Source organism: Lycorma delicatula, chromosome 10, assembly GCF_047948215.1.
Source record: "Lycorma delicatula isolate Av1 chromosome 10, ASM4794821v1, whole genome shotgun sequence".
NCBI classification, from domain to species: domain Eukaryota; kingdom Metazoa; phylum Arthropoda; class Insecta; order Hemiptera; family Fulgoridae; genus Lycorma; species Lycorma delicatula.
Genome location: NC_134464.1, coordinates 39,136,294 through 39,156,164, shown reverse-complemented (window position 1 = coordinate 39,156,164; position 19,871 = coordinate 39,136,294). Strand labels below are relative to the sequence as shown.

General features: G+C 27.2%; 1 protein-coding gene across 1 annotated transcript in view; it reads right to left on the bottom strand.

Moving 5' to 3' along the window:
• Positions 1 to 3,506: 3,506 nt before the first annotated feature.
• Cds (CDP-diacylglycerol synthase) overlaps positions 3,507 to 19,871 on the bottom strand; it is a 107,962-nt gene continuing 91,597 nt past the window's right edge. Inside the window, exon 11 of the mRNA XM_075377780.1 lies at positions 3,507 to 18,732. The gene's annotated coding sequence lies outside the window, so the exon portion shown is untranslated. The remainder of the gene's footprint in view (positions 18,733 to 19,871) is intronic.

Here is a 19,871-nt window from a genome sequence, read left to right as displayed (position 1 = left end):
AAAAAAACCACCGGACATTTCAAAACCTATGTAACAATGTGACATAATAATTCACAAGTTGAACCAGCATGAGAAAATTCATAAGGCAATAAGTAGACTATTTTAAGCACTATATGACAAATAACCAAAACTTAACTTCATTGAATCTGACAGATTTTACATATTAAAGCAAAAAAAAAAAAAAACAACTTAATTCAGCTTCATTTTCTAGCAAAATATGTTCATTTGTATGGTATTTCTGACGGGGGAAAACACAATAATATTAAAAAAGAAAGTATAATTCTTACTGTTCTTGTGCAAATACAGGAAGAGGAGTTTGAATAAAAACTGAATAGAAATTAGCCTGATGGTTTCCAAGGATCTTCTCTGTGAACAACAAACAACATAGTAAATTCACTATTATTATATTGATCACTAAAATGAAGTTTTAATAAAATTGCCACTGAATTAATTCATACAATTTTATTTTTTAATGAAACCTGTTCTTAAGAGGATTCTGCTAATGCACAATTTTATAAAAATGTATTTTAAAATATCCTATAAACTTATTTGTCAAATTTTAAATTAAACTGGGACACAAAATTTTAATTGCATTGGTAGTTTTTTCAACTTCATAAATAAAAAAAAAAAAAGTTAATCAAACCAAAAGAAAGGATTAAACCATACATTTTAAAATTCTTTTTTTGCTATCAGAATTATTATTATTATACATATTTTCAAATAAAAAGTTTTTTTTTTTTTAAATAAACTGTAAAACAAGATATCCATTTCAATATATAGTTTTGCTTAAGTATCATTATAACTCAATCACATCAAAATTTATACATCTCTGAATTTGAATAACTGGTGAGCATTAGAATATAAAAAAATACTGTTTTCAACAACAAATGTTTTATCTGAAAAGAATTGGCAGAATAAAATAAATTTTATTACATTCCATTTTTCTTTGTAACTGTAACTTTCTAGATTATAACATTAATTTTTGTGGTATTTGAGGATAGCATTTGTTTTGAGTTTATTTAAATTGTTTTATTTTATTGCACCTTTGGAAATGTATTTAAAGATCTTACATTATAAATTAAATATGATTTGAGTGAGAATTCAGTTTAGAGATTTAGTAGTTTTTAATTTTTAAAAATATATAAAAAATAAGTTGATATAAAAATTACGCTGTTAACACATGTTCACAGCCAGTATATTTGATAAACACGACCTCCCGATGCTGAATTGGTTTTGTTTTTCTATACTCCAATGGTTAAAATTATGCAGCAAACTTTAGTGTTATTTCCAAACGGTAGAAAATACCAGTTCACAAGTAGATTCATACTATATGTATTATAAAATCAAGATACAACTAAATGTTTTATTGGCAGAATGGATAAGATGTTCAATTTAATAATGTTGTCACATGTATTAATTTTAAATGTAATTGATTTATAAAGTGCAGTAAAAAACCTTCATGATCAGAATGGAAAGCAGAGAAAGTACCTAAAGTTAACACACAATGTGTAAAGTTAACAATTAAATACACTTCTATAAGTGCATTCAATGTATTGAACTATAATATATACTATTGTATATTCATACTCTTGTGTTATATATGGAGCTCCATTATTCTGGTAATAAGTCCTCCATTCAATGGCATCCCCATCTAGAATGTCTATTTGGTTGGAGGAACATAGTATGAGCCCTGGGTATTCCTTCAAATGAGCAGTTTTGTTATTAATTTTAATTGTGGTAATTTTTTTGTTAGGCATTTTTGACTAAAAAATGATGGAGTAAATTTGTAAATAATACATATAATGAATTATGAAAAAAAAAACTTCATAGGCAGAGCAAAATTCAAATTTAACATTTTTTCCCACAAATAATGGTGACATTGAAATAAATATAAGCTATCATGTAATAATTTATGTAATTTAATGCATTTTATAAACCTTAACCGTACAAATGAATATTATTTGCTTATTTTTCAATAATGAAATGTGTGGTTTTTACTAAAAACTATATGAATACCGATTTATTTATTAAAAATTCATACGGCTTATTTTGCATTTACAATGTTGTTTACTTCTTATATATATAGCTTCTTTTATAGTTGCTTTCACTTATTTAAATACTTCAAAAATTAATTTAGTAATATGCAGTAACTTTTTCTATATAAAAATTTTGAACTTACACCAAAATGAAGAGGATGCTGTGTAATTCCTTCAAAATAGATGCATTTTTGTGATTCAGTGTTCATCTGCTGGAATGATGTCATTAATGATGATTATGTTTTACTTATGACATTATATGATATTGAAGCAAACATATGTTAAACATAAACATATGTAAAACATAAGTTGCCAGCTAGTTGTGAGATTCCCAAATACAAATTCTGTGCATTATTTTTATTACATATGGAGATAAAGTCTTGTCTTATGAATAGTATCAATGAACATAACATGCGATTGCATGTACTTATAGACTGGAGTTATTACTAACAAGAAATGTGTTGCTACAACTGCAGCATGTTTACTGATGTTTTTAAACAAAAATCCCATCTACATAATCTATTGGATTCATTTTGTTTTCAAATTAAAAAGTTGCTTTTATAAGGATTTGAATACTACTAAACAGTAGATACTAGTGTACTCTGATGGTTGGAATTCAATTAATCACATGTCTCAGAAATGGTTGGCCTGGGTCTGTACAATACTACACCTCATTTACATGCCACATATATCATCCTCATCTCATTGAGCCATGGGGAGTTGCTTATTGTTCACTAGTTGGAAAAGATTGCACCATACACAATAGGAAAAGAAAAAATTTTAAAAGTAGGTTTATTCCAAAAATAGCAGATGAACAATAATGCCCGTAGACAGATAGATTAACTTGACTATTTACAAAAGGACTGAATAAATGGCAAAGAAAGAGTAGTAGAAATGAATGAAATAATAAACTCTGATTGGAAAAACAAAGTAAATTTATTTATCCCCCAACAATTTAGCAATGTCTTGCTAATACGGCAAACATTTGTAGTTTACTAATAAAAAAACCGAACCATTTAACTTAGCATGCTTAAAAAAAGAAAATCTGTGATGCGGACAATTACAATACTGACCACTAGTACAATTTTATAGAACTGTACACCACCCACAGTAGACACAAAAACTGATAGAAAGCCTATGGGGATCTTTGGAATGGTAAATGTAATACACAGTTGAATTATGATATAATTTGTGAAGAATTATTTCATAAAACTTAGATGCTAATGGTTTATTGGAAATGCAAACCTATTTGACAAAATTTTGGCCTCCTGTAACTAATATGTAACTTTTTTTTAATAAGTAAAACAATATTTACTCATAAGATTTCAATAAAAAAAGAAATAGAATGGTTCTTTAATCAAATGTATGAATAACTATTAGTTTTCTAAAATAAGTTTCCTTAGTATAAAAAAAATAGAAAGGAAATGAAAAAAGAAATCAATGACTGGCAGACAAATAATTAAAATAGAATCTATATTATCTTTTATTCTTTAATTTCATCCAGAAAATAAATTTAAGATTTTTTTTTTCATAAAGGTAAGATTAAACATTATTCATACTTTCCTAATATTAAAGATTTTAAAGAATGTTATATTAACAAACTTTATATTCATGATAATGATCACAATTTTAGCTTCACTATTCGAGAAATTTAACAAATATAAACTATTAAATAAGTTATTAAAAGATGGGTTTTTCTAATAACATTAGAAAAAATCAATATTTAATAGGAAAATTTTAAGTAAAAAAATTACATAGTACACAAACGCACATGTATTTTTCTTAACAAAAAAAAACAAATAGGAAAAATAAATTTACAAATCAAATAAAACAATATTAACAACAATACTAATAAATAAAACATTATAAACACTAACAAATAAACATCTATATTACTATTTATATACGTGCATACAATAATTCACTATTATATAAATATCAACTTAATTTGTACATAAAAATTATATATATGTAACATATATGTAGAATAATATACGACAATAACAACAATCATTGCATTAATATATAATAAACTGAAACAAATATATTATTTAATACCTTAGTCTTTATAATAACAAACTATATTGATTTTACAATACATTAACATTTAATATAATTACATATAAATTAATTATCTATGACTAAAATAAATTATTCTTATTTATTATGATTCTGTAATTTTTTTTTACTGTTAAATTTATATTTTACTTAAATAACATTAAATAACACTTAAGTGAAAAAAATAATGAACTTACCACATCTATAAATTTACATAAACAACTGACCTACTTTTCTGAACACTTGACATGAATACACTAAGACAGTTTAAAATGTAATATCTTAAAAACCTGCGAAGAGAAGGAAAGTAAACTGATCACAAATATAAATAACTTTAATTTTTTTTTATAATTTACCTCCACTAAATTTGAATCCTGAACCTGAAAAATTAAATCCCGAGTTGCATACTACATGCACTTAAATAAAGTATAAGATCAGTTATTAATTAAAATGAGTTTAACCATAAATTAAACTTTCTTTTGTGCATGTAAATATACTTAAGATATATGATTTTATTCATAATAAATATATGAATTCTGTCAACTGTTAGTTAAATTTTAAATTATAGATAATTTTTTTTTTAATGATATTGACAAATAATTTAAACATATTTTATACATATAAATTGCATTCTTAGAAATTTATATTAGATGGTTTAAGCATAAATATAGCTTGGCAATTAGTTTTTTACAGTTTCAGGTCGACAATTTCTATTATTTACCATAAGCCTTGTTACAAGTTCATAAAGAAATAGCTTTGTTTATTGGTTTATGCATCATCTTATTCCATCCACTTTTCAAAGAAAATGTAAAACATAATAATGGTCATAAACTATTTATTGATAAATATACCAATTCACCAAAAATTGGTAAACGAAAATTCAATTTACCAAAAATTTAAAATTCAGTTAAGTAAGGTAAGAATTATTAATGATACTTCATGATGGCAGATAATATGGAAATTATTAGAAATATACCTGCCATATTACTTTGATTTATAAACAGGTGGAAGGATCTGTGTAGACTGAATTTAATATGTCCTCTGGAGAATATATGGGATAAGAGAGAATGCTTAATAGTAGGGTAACATTAAAAACTTGGCATTACATTAGATCAAATTTTGAAATCGCGAGCATTTCTTATCTACATATAGTTTAATTAATTTTTGTATCATAATTCCTCAGGTCTATGATTGAGTGGAGTATCTAATTAGGAATGAATACATGGACATAATTTTTGGGAATTAAAGTACTGTTTTATTACTGTTGTTAGAGATAAGGAATGAAAATCCTATTGAAGCATTTACTTGAATCATTTTTTTTTTCATCCTTGTGACCAAGAATTTAGAGTATATCTAATTACAGGTCAAGGGGTATACTTATAACCGGCCTGTATGAGTAATAGACTAAGATATAACATTATCAGGGTAAGGCTCAAGTTGTTCCATTCAATGGCTCATCATCTTGCTGAGGTTATAGGTAGGTAACAAAGTTTTAATTTTAAAGTGTAGTCAAATTCCTGAAACTTGAATATCTATAGCTCGAAATTTATTCTAATTCCCGGCCATAATGTATTACATTATACAGATATATAATTCCTTTAACTCGAACAAAAATCCTATAAGTCAAAGTAAAAATTTGATTAATTTATTACATTCTGATTAATTTATTACATTACAAGTTTAACATTAGGCCTATAATACTGATCTTATTTTTGGTTCAGAAATTTGAAACAAGCATGATTCACTTGTTCCTGTACTATGTGATGATAAAAAAAAATAAATCAACATACAGTAAAGGGGGAAGTGAAATCTTAAACATCACGCGTTAGTATTCACTGGAACTCTGTAATAGTGCCAGTCAATGTGTCTTTACACCCATGTTAGCTTTTACGCATAGTTTTTCTACGTCTGGGTTTGTTTGTTACTGTAAACAAGGGTGTTTTTATTCTTTCCTTACAACAATTTTTATGTGTTTAGTTTTTGCACAATTAGGTTCAGTTTTTATTCAGTACTGTTAGTTGTTTTTACACTCTTTCTCTTATTTAAAAAAAAAAAAGTCAAATAGAAATTTAAAAACACTGTCATTAGATGATAAAATAAGGCTCATAATGGAAGAAAAACGTGATTGCAACGAAATTCGGTTTACCACCTAACACGCTTAAACGATTTACAAAAACCATAAAAAAATCTTGAAAGATCATAACGCCTTTGTAACTCAGGCGTTCTCAAAAGGGTAAAGTCTGTAAAGTATCCCAATATTGAAAAAAGCATTTTAGAGTGTATCTAAAAACAGTCGCAATCAAAATTTACCTGTCAGTAGACCAATTTTACGTGAAAAAGTCATTACTTTGCGGGACAGTTCAGTAGTACGGATTTCAAAGGTAGCATTTTGGGTTTGCTTAATAAGTTTAGAGATAGGGATGGAATAATTTTTAAAAATGTTTGTGGTGAAAGTGCCGGTGTAAATGAAGAAGTCTGTAATATATGGATGAACAATACACAAAGGTATTATGAGCACATACAAGAAATCAGACATCTTTAAAGCTGATGAAACTAGACCATTTTAGAAATGTTTACTTGATAAAACTTTAACTTTTAAAGGTAATAAATGCCATGGTGGGAAACGAAGTAAAGACGTTGGGGACAGAAAAGCTGAAACCTCTCTTAATTGGTAAATCGAAAAAACCATGTTGTTTCACTAATGTTAAATCTTTACCTATTCAGTATGAAGTGAATTGAAAAGCATGGGTTACTAGTGAAATCTTTGAAAAATGGTTATCAATTGGTTCATTATTATCATTCAAAAAGTAGAAAGATTGCTCTTTATTGACAACTGCCTGGCAAATCCAAAATTGTTATCGATAAAATGAATTTTCTTTCTACCAAATATTACCTCTAAATTCCAACCAATGGATCAGGGTATTATACAAAATTTTAAGCAAATGCAGTAAAAGGATTATGAGAACGTTAGAGATGGTTGAAAAGAAACAAAAACCAGAAATTAATCTTCTCATTATCTATGGGAAGTTAAAAAATCTTGGAATAATGTGACTGTGCTAACAATTTTTAACTGTTTTAAAAAAGCTGGATTTAAAAACCTGCAACCCATTATTTTGTTTAAATGTGAACAAACTAGAAGTGAAAACCTTTGTTCTGGCAACAATAATGGTAATAATAATGAAGTTACTGATGTTTTGTAAGTACCTAGCGACGTAACATTTTGGCATTGTTTCTATAGATAAAGATTTGGTAGTAGCCATATACCCTACTGATGACAATATTGTAATCAATAGGATTAACGCAAAGGAAAATGAGAATAACACCATAGAGACTGATTTGGATAATGACAATAATGAAATATCCTGCGTACCACCCCAACTTTAATGGAAGTTACAGATAACACTGTCTGTTCGACGATTCGTTGAGTCAAAAGATGATGTACCAGAATCAGTTTTCCCTGAGGTGGCAGATATAGAAAAATGGTTGTCTACACTGCATTAGAAGAAATATCAGACATCAGCAATTTTTTTAAACAATTTTAATTAAATTCAGTTTTTTTTACAAAAGAGCCAATTATTCTTCACTTTTTATTTTATTTTTCACAATTTTAATATTGTTTTTATTTTATTTTAAAAAATTTTTAAAATACAATCCTTGGATTTAAAACTGAACCGTTTTTTATATACAATACAACAGTGATAAATGTTACCATTCATAATAAGTATAGCATTTTGTATTTTTCATTCATTCAAGATTTTTGTGCAATAAATTATCAGTGAGAAAAAATGTGATTAATGTACAGTATTTTCGAGTGTATTTATTAGCCTACATTTTGTTTAGTGTCTCCCGCAGTAACAGAATAATCTTCAGGTAAGTTGTGTTTAATTTTCTAATTATATACATACTATAAACACATACTAACCAATAGTATGTATTGTATACTGTATTTATAATGCTGAATCATGTCATGTAATAATACTGTAGAAAAAATAAGCCTGTAAATAGAAAAAATGCAATATTTTCTTAAATAGTGCTGTACATTTAATGTGAATGAATTTACAGCAGGTAGTAATTTTGTAACATGTATGTTTCTCTAACTCAAATTTTCTGTAAGTCGAAGTTTTTCTTTATTCCCTTGAATATTCAAGTTATAGGAATTCCATTGTATTATCAAAGCTCTACTACATAAATGTTTTAAATAATATTAATAGATTATATAATTTTTATACACAATATGAATTTTAAATTGACTAAAATTATACTTTGTTAAAGAATATAACAACATTTTAAAAGAAAAATGAGAAAATAATAAATTCTTCGCAACCATTCTTTAAACTGTATACTTTAAATTAAACATTTTTTATTAGAGCAATATAAAGCATAATAAAGTTTACATAATAAACTTAAATAATTCAGATTGTAAAGGACATAATATAATTAACTGTAGTACAAATCATATAATACACTAAAAATAATAATACTGTAATAAAATAAAAAGAATATTATAAAACAAGATACTTAATTTTTTTAAAGTAAAATGTTATATGAACATGAGGTACAGAAGATAAAAAATAAAACTGATTATAAATTAATAAAATCAAAAAGAATAAAAAAAGAACACTTTATCAATTAATTAGTCCTTCAATACTAGATTTTTCTAATGCAAGAGTAATACATCATTTATGTGACAATGACATAATTACTAATTAATCAGTAATAATTTAACTATATTAAGGAAAAATATAACTAACATACGCCTATTTTACTATGTTATCATTAAAAAGAATTAAATGCTAAGTTTAATGATAATTCAAAATTTAATTAACATCCATTTTTTATGTTAACTGAATCTTTGGATATAGCTAAAAGCCAGTCAGAGCAATGTTTTCTTATTTTACAATTACACAATATATTATATATACATATTTATTTATTTTCATTTTCTCCTCAGAGAAAATACTGTTCTATTTATCGAACATTCTATGAAAATTAAAATTACTGTATGTCTGAAAATGTATACATCAGTAAGCAACCATATACATATTCCATAATGATACTGTTCCTAGTACTGTGAAAGATTATAAAAACCACTGATTCAAATAATTTATTCATGCTCTCTACACTAAGTATGTATACATATTTTATTTTTCATTATATTTATAAAATAATTGTTTGTCTAAATATAAATAGCTGTAACAATATTCCAAGAGCTTTTACATATTTATTTATTAGTACCATTACTATAAAATCTTAAACATCCCAAAATGGTCAGCATTCCTAGACCTTGTTTTATTTATAATCAGCATAGCTATGAGTGTTGAAATTATTTATGACAAACATATATATAAATAAATGATTATAAATAATTTGCTCACTCCAAGCTATACTTCACCAAAACACATTATTTATGTGTTATAATTATTCTTCATTAAACTATTATTTATTCAAAACTGTTAACTAATAAGAGAAAATTAATATTTAACCCTTAAATACTACTATGAATGAAAATACACTGGGAAAGTTTTGTTTTTGATAATATCAAGGGGCAACAGTGAATTATCAGAACAAAGCACTCCTCCCCACTATGTTCCTACCTCTTGTGCAAGTGTATAAACTTGACATTTGAAAGTTATTATTGTTTCATTTAGTCAAACAACTAGTTATAATCTGGTGGATTTTCACCCAGTGTAATATCTGTGTACATGTTTTTACAAAAAAAAAATATATATATATATATATATATTAATATGTCTGTTTGATATATGGATATATGTCTGTTGGACATATGGATGTTTCACAATTTGAATAGCGTGAAATAAACAAAGAAACAATGCTCATAATTCAGTCAAGAATGATATTTAATAAAACAATAAGTGGACTGTAAATAGATTAGAATACAAATTTATACATGCCATAAAAGACTTGAGTGAATGAGAATATGTTACATAAAATAAAACAAATAAGATATAAGATTGTTAATAATGCCGCTAGACGGGCAAGTTGCTTACACGGCTGCAATTGCGCGAGAACTCACACGATCCAGCAGTCTGCATGTATACCCTCACTACTTGAGTGACGTATGAGCGCAAACAATGTCAAATCTTTTTTTCAAAATAACGAAATTACTGTTGAAGAGGTGGCTATATTAAAATTACGTCTGAAGATTTAATTAAGACTGAAGACTTTCGATGATATTCTGAACATGAGGAAAATTATGAAATCAATGTTTGCTATAAACTTGACAATTCTTTGTTTTCAGAAAATTCAATTGAACAAGAGGATTGTGACATTAGGCCTTCTACAAAATCCAAGACAACAACAAATAGCTGATACGACATTGTTGATAAAAATTTATATTGAAATTAAAAAGAAAAAGAAAACTCAAAGAGAAAAATAATTACACTAGGTGGTATAAATAAATAATTACTCAGTGGAGCAAGGAAAGACAATCACATAAGTGGAAAATATTTCTGGAGTTTTCTTTCAGGTCAAATGTATTTGTCTATTATCCCCCTAGAAAGATTTAGGTTTATCACTGACTGTTTTATGTTCAATGACACAGAAGTAATATGTACAGACTGATCCATTCAATCATGTATGAGATTTTTGGGATGAATTCAACAGAGGGTGTTTTCAAACACACCCTCTGTTTACTGCACAGCTGATGAACTACTGGTTTCTGGAGACATTGTCAGTTTAGAATGTACATCCCTTATAAGCATGATAAATATAAAATAAAATTGATGTACATGTGTGATGCACACTAAATATTTGGTATCAGGCATCACCTATGCAGGGGAAAAAACCCAACTGACGAACTTCTGTCACAATATGTAATGAAAGAATTGTCAAAACCGATCTGTGAAACAAATTCAAATATTACGACTGACAACTGGTTTACTTTGATTCCATTGCTGCCAATAATGAAGTGATATGGTATCATTGTTGACAGGCTACGAAAAAGTAAACCAGAAATTCCAAAAGAAAAAATCAATACCAAGGGATGTCTAACCAGCACAACTATTTTCCTTTATGGGTCTCACAACAAACAACTTGTTTTTAATTCTCTAAAAAGGTATAAAGTCGTCTTAGTTTCATCGATGCAAACTATTTCATCAACTTCTAGAAAACCTTGCATAACTGAATATTACAATGAAATTGAAGGGGATATAGACGCACTAGAAGATGGTCAATAGCAATTTTTTATTGGGTACTAAATGCTGCAGAGATTAATGCATTTATTACATGGTCATTTTGTAATGCAACTAGCTGTATCTTTTGTGAAACAAGGATTGATTACCAAAACTTTAAGACTTTAACAAAAAACTGAAATGGCTAATGGAAAGTGGAAGCCTTCCAAAATCTGGGAAAAAAAGGTGAAAAAGGAGGACCCGAACAATAATGGAGGTACTCCAAATAAACAGGAATTATTTTCTGTGGGCAAGTAGGTTGGTAGTGCTGTCCTCTCCTGCCAGGTGCGTTTACTAGACACTATACCTGTTCAGTTGGTCAGACAGTGTTCATGAGAAGCCATCACAGCGAATAAAGTGATTGTTTTCTTAAGCCCCTCCCAACCTGTGATGACAAACTTTCAGCAATTTTGTGATGGCAAACTTTAAAGAGCACGTGCCAATATAAAGTTCCATTTCCTGTTAACAGTGGCAGAAACAGTTTCAATGCTTCTAAGCTTATGGAAAGGAAGATCTAAGCCAGGCAAGAATTTAAGAGTGGTTTGCCAGGTTCAGAAGTGGCCAAATGTCACTTAAAGGGAACCCTGTTCAGGTTGCCCGAACAGATGAAAATGTTCAAAAAGTCTGTGATGTCATGATGTTTGATCGTTGCAGAATAACTGACAAACTGGAGGAAATAACTGGAATTTTCTGGAATTCATGTCAAAGAATCCTAACTGAAGATTTCAACATGAGATGCATAGTGGCAAAGTTTCTTCCATGACTGCTTTCTGATGACCAGAGGGAAAACCTTCTGAGTGTGCCAAGAACTGGCACAAACTGTCCCAGATTTTTTTGTCGTCAAAAGTCATAACAGGGGATGAATCTTGGTGTTATGGCTACAACCCTGAAACAAAACAGCAGTCCACCCAGTGGAAGACAGCTTCATCACCCAGGCCAAAGAAGCACAAGTGTAATCAAACATGAAGTCCATGATGATTTGTTTTTTTGACATCAAAAGGGTTATTCACATTGAATTTGTTCCTCAGTGAACCAAAATTACCGTTTGTAAGTGCTGAAGTGATTACATGAGGTAGTGAGAAAAAACAATCTGAATTGTAGTGATCGGAGGATTGGCTGCTTTATGACGATATACCTACCCACACAGCATTGAAAATCAATAGTTGTTGATGAAAAACAGCATGACAATTGTTTCTTACTCTCCTTACTTGGCTGACCTAGCCCCCTGAGACTTCTTCTTATTCTCAAGAATGAAGAAAACTTAAAAGAAAAGCGATTTCAGAATGAAAGGAGGTTAAGAAAAAAAAGCTGCTGGAAGTACTTAATATTTCTGTAATGATGACAATAAACATTTGTATAAAATTTAATGTTTTTGTTGTAAAATTTACTGCTTTTTTCCTTTTAATTAATCAATGGAAGAATTTTTACCTAGCGTAGAATCCAACGGGGTAAAAAAGTGTAGTATTTAACAGTTAAAAAAAATATAATTAAAATCAATGCAATAAAATCAGATAAATAGTACTTTAAAAAAGAAAAAAAAAGTTAATTAGTAACTTAATCTTTGAAATTTTATCCATTTTCCTATCCAATCATTCCCTAAATAAAAAAAAAGAATGGCATTGTTGTACACCTATCACTTTTTTCTTTGTATTAATATTTTTAGAAGCCAACATGGTTCATGTTATATGTTGGAATATATCCTATTATAAACAGGAAAACCAGAATAAGGTGCAACAGAATTCATCTGTATTTATTAACAAATGTGTACACAATTAATGTACATGAGTACCTCAGATTCAAAAAACAGTTTTATTAACTAAAGGTAAAAAAATTATATACAATTTATGTTAAATTAATATTCAAATAATTTAAATTCTACTAAGATCTATTTCTTCTTTTTCTTTAAGAAGGTTAACTACATAAAAATATAAACAAAACAACTTTTTTAAGTAACATAGGAAATTTATAATATTGTAAAAAACCTAGTGGAAAATATTTTTCTAGAATATGACTTACGCACAAAAGATTATTTTTATATATAAGTTTTAAAAATCAAATTCAACTGAGCCTCATAAAAAAATAAAAACTATTGGTACCCCAACCTCTGTGGCTGAGGTGGTAGTATCTCAGCATTTCATGCGGAGGTCCCAAAGGTTTGAATCCGGTCAGACATGGAATCTTTTCATACACTACCAATCTCCGCTGGGCTAATGAAAACTGCTGATGCAGGATTTTTCATAATACACAGACTACTGAGTACTTTGTTTATTATAGTTGACTAAAAATCTATTAAATCAATAATGCTTGTTGAAAATTTAATTTAACTACAAAAAACGGATATTTGCGGTATCAACTTAGTTGTGTGAATAAACTTCATAAAATAAATAATATCATCCTTCTACATTTATTCTTACCAGCATTAACAGCTACAATTTTAAATAAAATTTCTTAATGTTGGCTTAAACATTTCCTTAAAAGTATATATGTTATAACACTACATATATTTAAAATTATTAAAAATACAATTATTCCTTTTTGTTCATCATACAAAATTAGTTTGAAATAAACCTGAAACCATTAATTAAAAAAATACAAAGGGCACAACTTGACACCAACAAAAGAAATTTGTCTATCTTTGCTCTGTAAAGAGTACAAATGTCTATGCCTCTGATCTCTGTCTTTTGGGCAGAAAGATTTGTTAGTGAGGAGGGATGTTCTTTCCCTTATGTTTTAATACAGTGTTCTGAATATCAGGATAAATTTTCCTTAATAATTAATCTCAATTTTTATGTTCATGTGATATCTATACGTGCTAACTTTAATTTCTTTGTAAAAAATTAAAAAACAACCATTCATTATTTCTCTTCATAGAGAAGGACATTCAGGTTATTAAACAGGTGTAGTGAGAACCCAAATCTGTTTTACTTAACATATAGATAGTCCAAAACTAAGTGCCTGCTGATTTTAGACAGATAGGCATAATTTAATGATCAGTTAAATATTATACTATGTATCATGGCTACTTTCATTTTAATGGTGTTAAATTTATTGTTTTTTTTTTTTTAAGTTTTTATATAACAGTATTTTTATTATATGCGTGTACTGCTTCTAAATGGTAAATATTATATGTCTACAGTGAATCATTAATTTTTTTATCAAGAAAACAAGTTTGGCTTCAACCTGTATTTCTATATTGATATAAATAAATGTTATGACTGATTTTAATACACAGAGCTTTATCATGTTGGCTGCCATACAAAAATAATGTTACATTTACTCCTAGGCCTCGTGATAGGTATGCAATTCACTTTTAATGGACTTCTCTTTGCCACCGTCAAGCCATGGCCTCAGAGAGTAAAGCAATGTTCTTAGCCAGTATTTACTGCATTCGAGTTTGATTTATGATGTCATATGTTTTTATAATGTATTTTTAATGTTGTTTTAATGTATTTTATGATTTTATAATTCTTATCAAAATACATATTGCATCTAATCAATTGTAATGTAATAAATATTATTTTGACAATATTGATGCTACTACAGTCAGTTGATGAATGCCAATGTAATATATGTAAAGCACTGGTGAGTTGTTTTGGTGTTTGATATTGTGTTTCTTTGTTTAGAATATTATGTTTATTTAATAACTTTAAGTTTTAATATTTTTCATTTCTATGATAAAAGGGATCGTAAAAGTTTCTGTTCAGTTGTAAGGCTTAAGCCTTACAACTATTTCTTGTGATAAGGTTTTCATAACCTCTAATTTTATAACGTATAAATAACTTGTAAATCTATATTTGGACATGTAAAATATTTTGATAATGATGAAGAGGTGACTTGAGGATGATGAAATTCATTCGATATTAGAAGATCTTAATTCAAGTGATGAAAGTATTTTTGGATGTCATGATAATGATGATGACCCAGTGTATATATCTAACGGTAATGAGGTCTCATCAGTTAGTGAAAGTGATCTGATACTCCTGATGAAAATTCTGCAGTTGGAGTAAACAAAGACAGCATAGCAGATCCTGAAGCAGGTATTGAAGAATTCATTATTCAAAATATCACTAGAGAGGATAATCAGCAAAACATTGTAAATGCCCTTTCAAAGTACAAAGTAAAAAGCAGTTAAAAAATGAAATCACAAGTTTCAGTGAATCGACATGATTCACAGTTTGATAGTGAGCAATAAGTTAACAACAGATTGGGGGAAAATATTATCAATGACAATCCTGCAAAACTAGAGTGTCTGCTGAAGTACACAAATTAATCAACACAAATAGAGGGAGAGGCAATACATGTTACAGGAATGTAGACAAAACTACAAGCCATAAAAAAGCCATTCTTAAAACAAAAAAATTCAAATGATAGCACTGTTTGCCAAGAATGTATGTGCACGGTTTGTTTTTTTGAATCTCATAATTTAATAAAACATGAGCTTTTTCATAATATTTTATTTTACAGGACAGAATGAAATTAAAAAACTAATTTTAAGTAGCTTAATTTACTTATTTTACATGTCAATTTACTTACAGTACTTCTAATTTAGTGTACGTTCTGGCTATTATTTTGTTTTGGTTCGTTATTAGAAAAATTTGTAACTATTTTATTTTATTAGCAGTTTTTCTTAAAATAAAGTAGGCTGCTTTCAAAATAGAACAATTGTAATTGTCTTGCACCCAGTACTGTTGTTTACACAGCCTAAAACCACAACTGCAACAGAGGAAGCCAAGTGACTCAAAATCGAGTCTCCCTATTAATGTAAACATTATAAAGTATATGTATGATAAATATTTGATATAAGTAAGATAAAATTGGATGAAATAGATTTCATTCAAAAAGTAATGCTGTGGCCTCGGTAGACATGCTATAAGTCATGATGACTGCAAAGGAAAGTTCACCCATCACCCGCTTTTGGTTCATATGGCCTCTATTAAACAGTAATGTGTGATCCAATATTGGGTCATGTGGCAGCAACATGTTGAATCATTTTGGTTATTTTACATATGTTTATAAAATGTTAAAGACATGCGTTAAACACTAAATAATTCATCACTATATGATAAAATCTAATTTTAATAATTTATCACATTAACAAAAATTAATTCAATTGCCAATTTTCATATTACATGATTATGCAACTTAATTAATATTTTAATAATTTTTAATGTTTTAAATGATAATTGACAATATTTTATAATAATATTTTAATTTCATATTACGTGTAGTTTGTAAAAAATCTACCAACAATGGAGCTGTAAGCTCTGAAAGCATTACACACAAATAGTGTTCTTACTCTATGAACTGTACCTGGTGGTATAATTTTTATTTGTAATAATACAAATAAATATAAAGACTGTAAAAAGTAACATGTGCCATAGTTAATAGGAATAGATTATAAATTCAAATTAAAAAAATTTATGTGAATTGTTAATTTAATATTTTTAAATCATGGTATTTTTTCTTTCAAATCATTGGTTTCTTTCATAGCTATTTGAATTTTTCTAGCAATAAGTTTGATAGTGAGCAAGTACTGACTCTAAACTAGTTATATAAGTTTGATGATTATGTTTCCTTTGATTTATTTTATGATACTCAGCAAAAACTATATATCATCCTGCTCATCCCATGTTCAAAATAATTAATTTTTTTTAAGGTGTGTACAATTTCAGGGTTTTACTGAGAGTTTGAGTATTTCAATTACCAACATCTTCAAGAAACTTTAATATTTCTCTATAACAGCACATCTTAAATATTTCAGATCAGTGCAAGATACTATCTTTTACAGTCCAGGAATGTATACCATTTAACACAATAGAAATATATAACTGTAAAGAAGGCAAACCAGTAAAAATAATCAAAGATTATAGCATAACAGATATGGAAGTTTCTACAGTAAACATTTTATAAAACAAAGCAAAGAAATGTATGTACTTCTTACATTTATTTTAAATATTTACTCAAAGATGTAACATGAAAAAAAATTTTCTGCCAGTGTATTTTTTTTAAATTAAAAAAACTTAAATACTAATGCAATAATTTGAGGTATAACAACATCTTTTACAAATAACTATAATTTGTACCACCTGTAAGAAAAATTAATGCAATAGATAGCTTACGTCTAGATTTGATTGAAAGGATCTATCTTAAGTCCAGGCCATAAAAAATATCAAATATTAAAGAATTTTTAAGGACCAGAGCTTAACAACCTTCTCTATGCAAGTGGTAACATTTTAGTTTCATTCAGGATATAGTTTCATGTTATAAAAGAACATTCTTTTAAATAACTAATGATGAAAACAAGAAATTATTATTTTTTTTTGCTCTTACAATACTGGTAAAAGTAAAACACTGAATATTTTTAATGAAATTTTGAATTTGCTATAAGAAGTTTCAAATTGATAAATAAAAACTTCTTAATAAAATTTTATGGAATTTTTAAAAATTTGCTTTAAATGATATATATTAATTACCAAATATAGTATTTATTAGATGTATAAGAAAGGTCAGTCATAACTTAAAGCTTCTAAGTTTCCTTAGCATAAAGATGAAAATATGCTTTGAAACTTCATCAGTAGTTGCAAGCATTTAAAGTTAATTTTTAAAAATATGCCTATCTATTTAAAGACTAATAAACTGGTGTATTTTTGTCTCAAAGATTAAGATACCAATATTCAAAAATTTCAATTTTTATGAATTTTATAGTTTTCTGAATATGTTTTTGGTTTGTTGAAAAAACTACAAGATTATGTATTAGGTTAGCTAAATGTTTAAAACTGAAATAATACATCTAATAATATATATTATGTAACTGAATCATCTTAAGAATATATGAAGAAAAAAACATATATATATATATATAAAGTAATGATATTTTAAACATATGCTATATATTATATCTACAACTGGAGAAAACTGATTGAATCATCAATAATGGAAAAATTCAATCAAATATTTAAATTTTAAATTAAGATAAGAATAAAATATCCATTTCACCACAATACAATTCACTCTTCAAACAAATTTTATATTTTACATACACTAATAAATCTGATTATAAACAAATGTCATAATCCAATCAGCATGACTAGAAACTAAACCCACTATAAAATAACATATTGTGATATATCTATAATTAAACGTATAAAAGAAAAATCAATAAATCCTGAGTTCTTTAGTTTTTTGGGATGATAAGTTAATGATAAAAAAAAATAATCGTTCTAATTTTAAAAGAAAAAATATACAAGGTTAATATTTTAAGTGTTATTTAAAATCATTTAAAACATAAAAGAAAATATTCATTTTTTAAAATAAACATTGAACAAATATTTGTTCAAAATTGGTTAAACATCAATGTTAGTCCACAATTCCACGATTTGGTAATACTCATCACGATATAAAAACACTCTTCTTCGACTACAATCCTTATTTTTATTAAAAAAGTATTTCTGTAAAAAAAAAAATTAAATTACTATAAAAATAAAGTCTTAATTACAATAAAAGAGAGTGATTTAATGAATAAAATTACATTTTAGTTCAAAAATTTAACTTACCTTCAATCAAGCACAATGTGTGGCATATAACTTTAATAATTGTTACATACAGGTGGTCTTCATTGCACAATCTGTGTTTTACACCAATGTTTTTTTCAATAATTCTTATGTTGATACTAGTAACTTTTTTTTGTATAATTCAATTTATATCGAAATGTTACTGTTATATTCAGATAAATTTACATGACAATATATTGATAAGCATTTGATAGATTCTTTCTTATAATTCATCTTTGTCAGCTAACTGATGATTAATTCACAAATTGTTGTCAAGTTGTTTGTCCTTTTATATTGCTTCATCAGACAATCTTTGCTTTATATTCTCTGTCAATAAGTCATGCTATTTTTTTTATAGTATGCCCTACAGGTCTTCTATCATTTACTGTCAATTTTAAGTCTTTTGGGCTATTCTAGTGTCATTCTTTTGAGATATCCCACTATCTCAATCATCTTTCTTCTAATTCTATTGGTACAGACTTCAATCCAGTTATTTATCATATGATAATATGTCTAATTCTATCTCCCATGATTTTTCTACTAATACATCTTCTAGTAATGATATTCTGCTTCATACCGTACAAATTTCATATGTCTTATCCAACAGATGTTTTATATTCTTTAGTTACTTCCTTATACCCTTAACTATTTCACTAATACTGGAGCTTATTTTAATTCTTCTGTTGACACTTTGTCTATTCATCCTTCTGATTCCACTCCAACGCCCAAAATCATCATCAATTTTACTTTCATTAATTTCTGTTCATACTGTATCCTTTTCCATTTCTATTCACACTGCCTCTACTTTCTTCATATTTATTTTTAATCCGAATTCCCTATTTATTCTACCCCAACATTGGAGCCTATTCCATACATATCATTTTTTCCTTTTGCCAAATCATGTTACGACTAACAAAGTTCAAGCTTTTAATATCTCTTACTTTTCTTTTACAGTATTATTAAGGTTTGCAAATAGAGTACTTTCTGCCTACTTCTGTTTCTGTTTAAATGATTTAATTTTCATAAATTTATCTTAT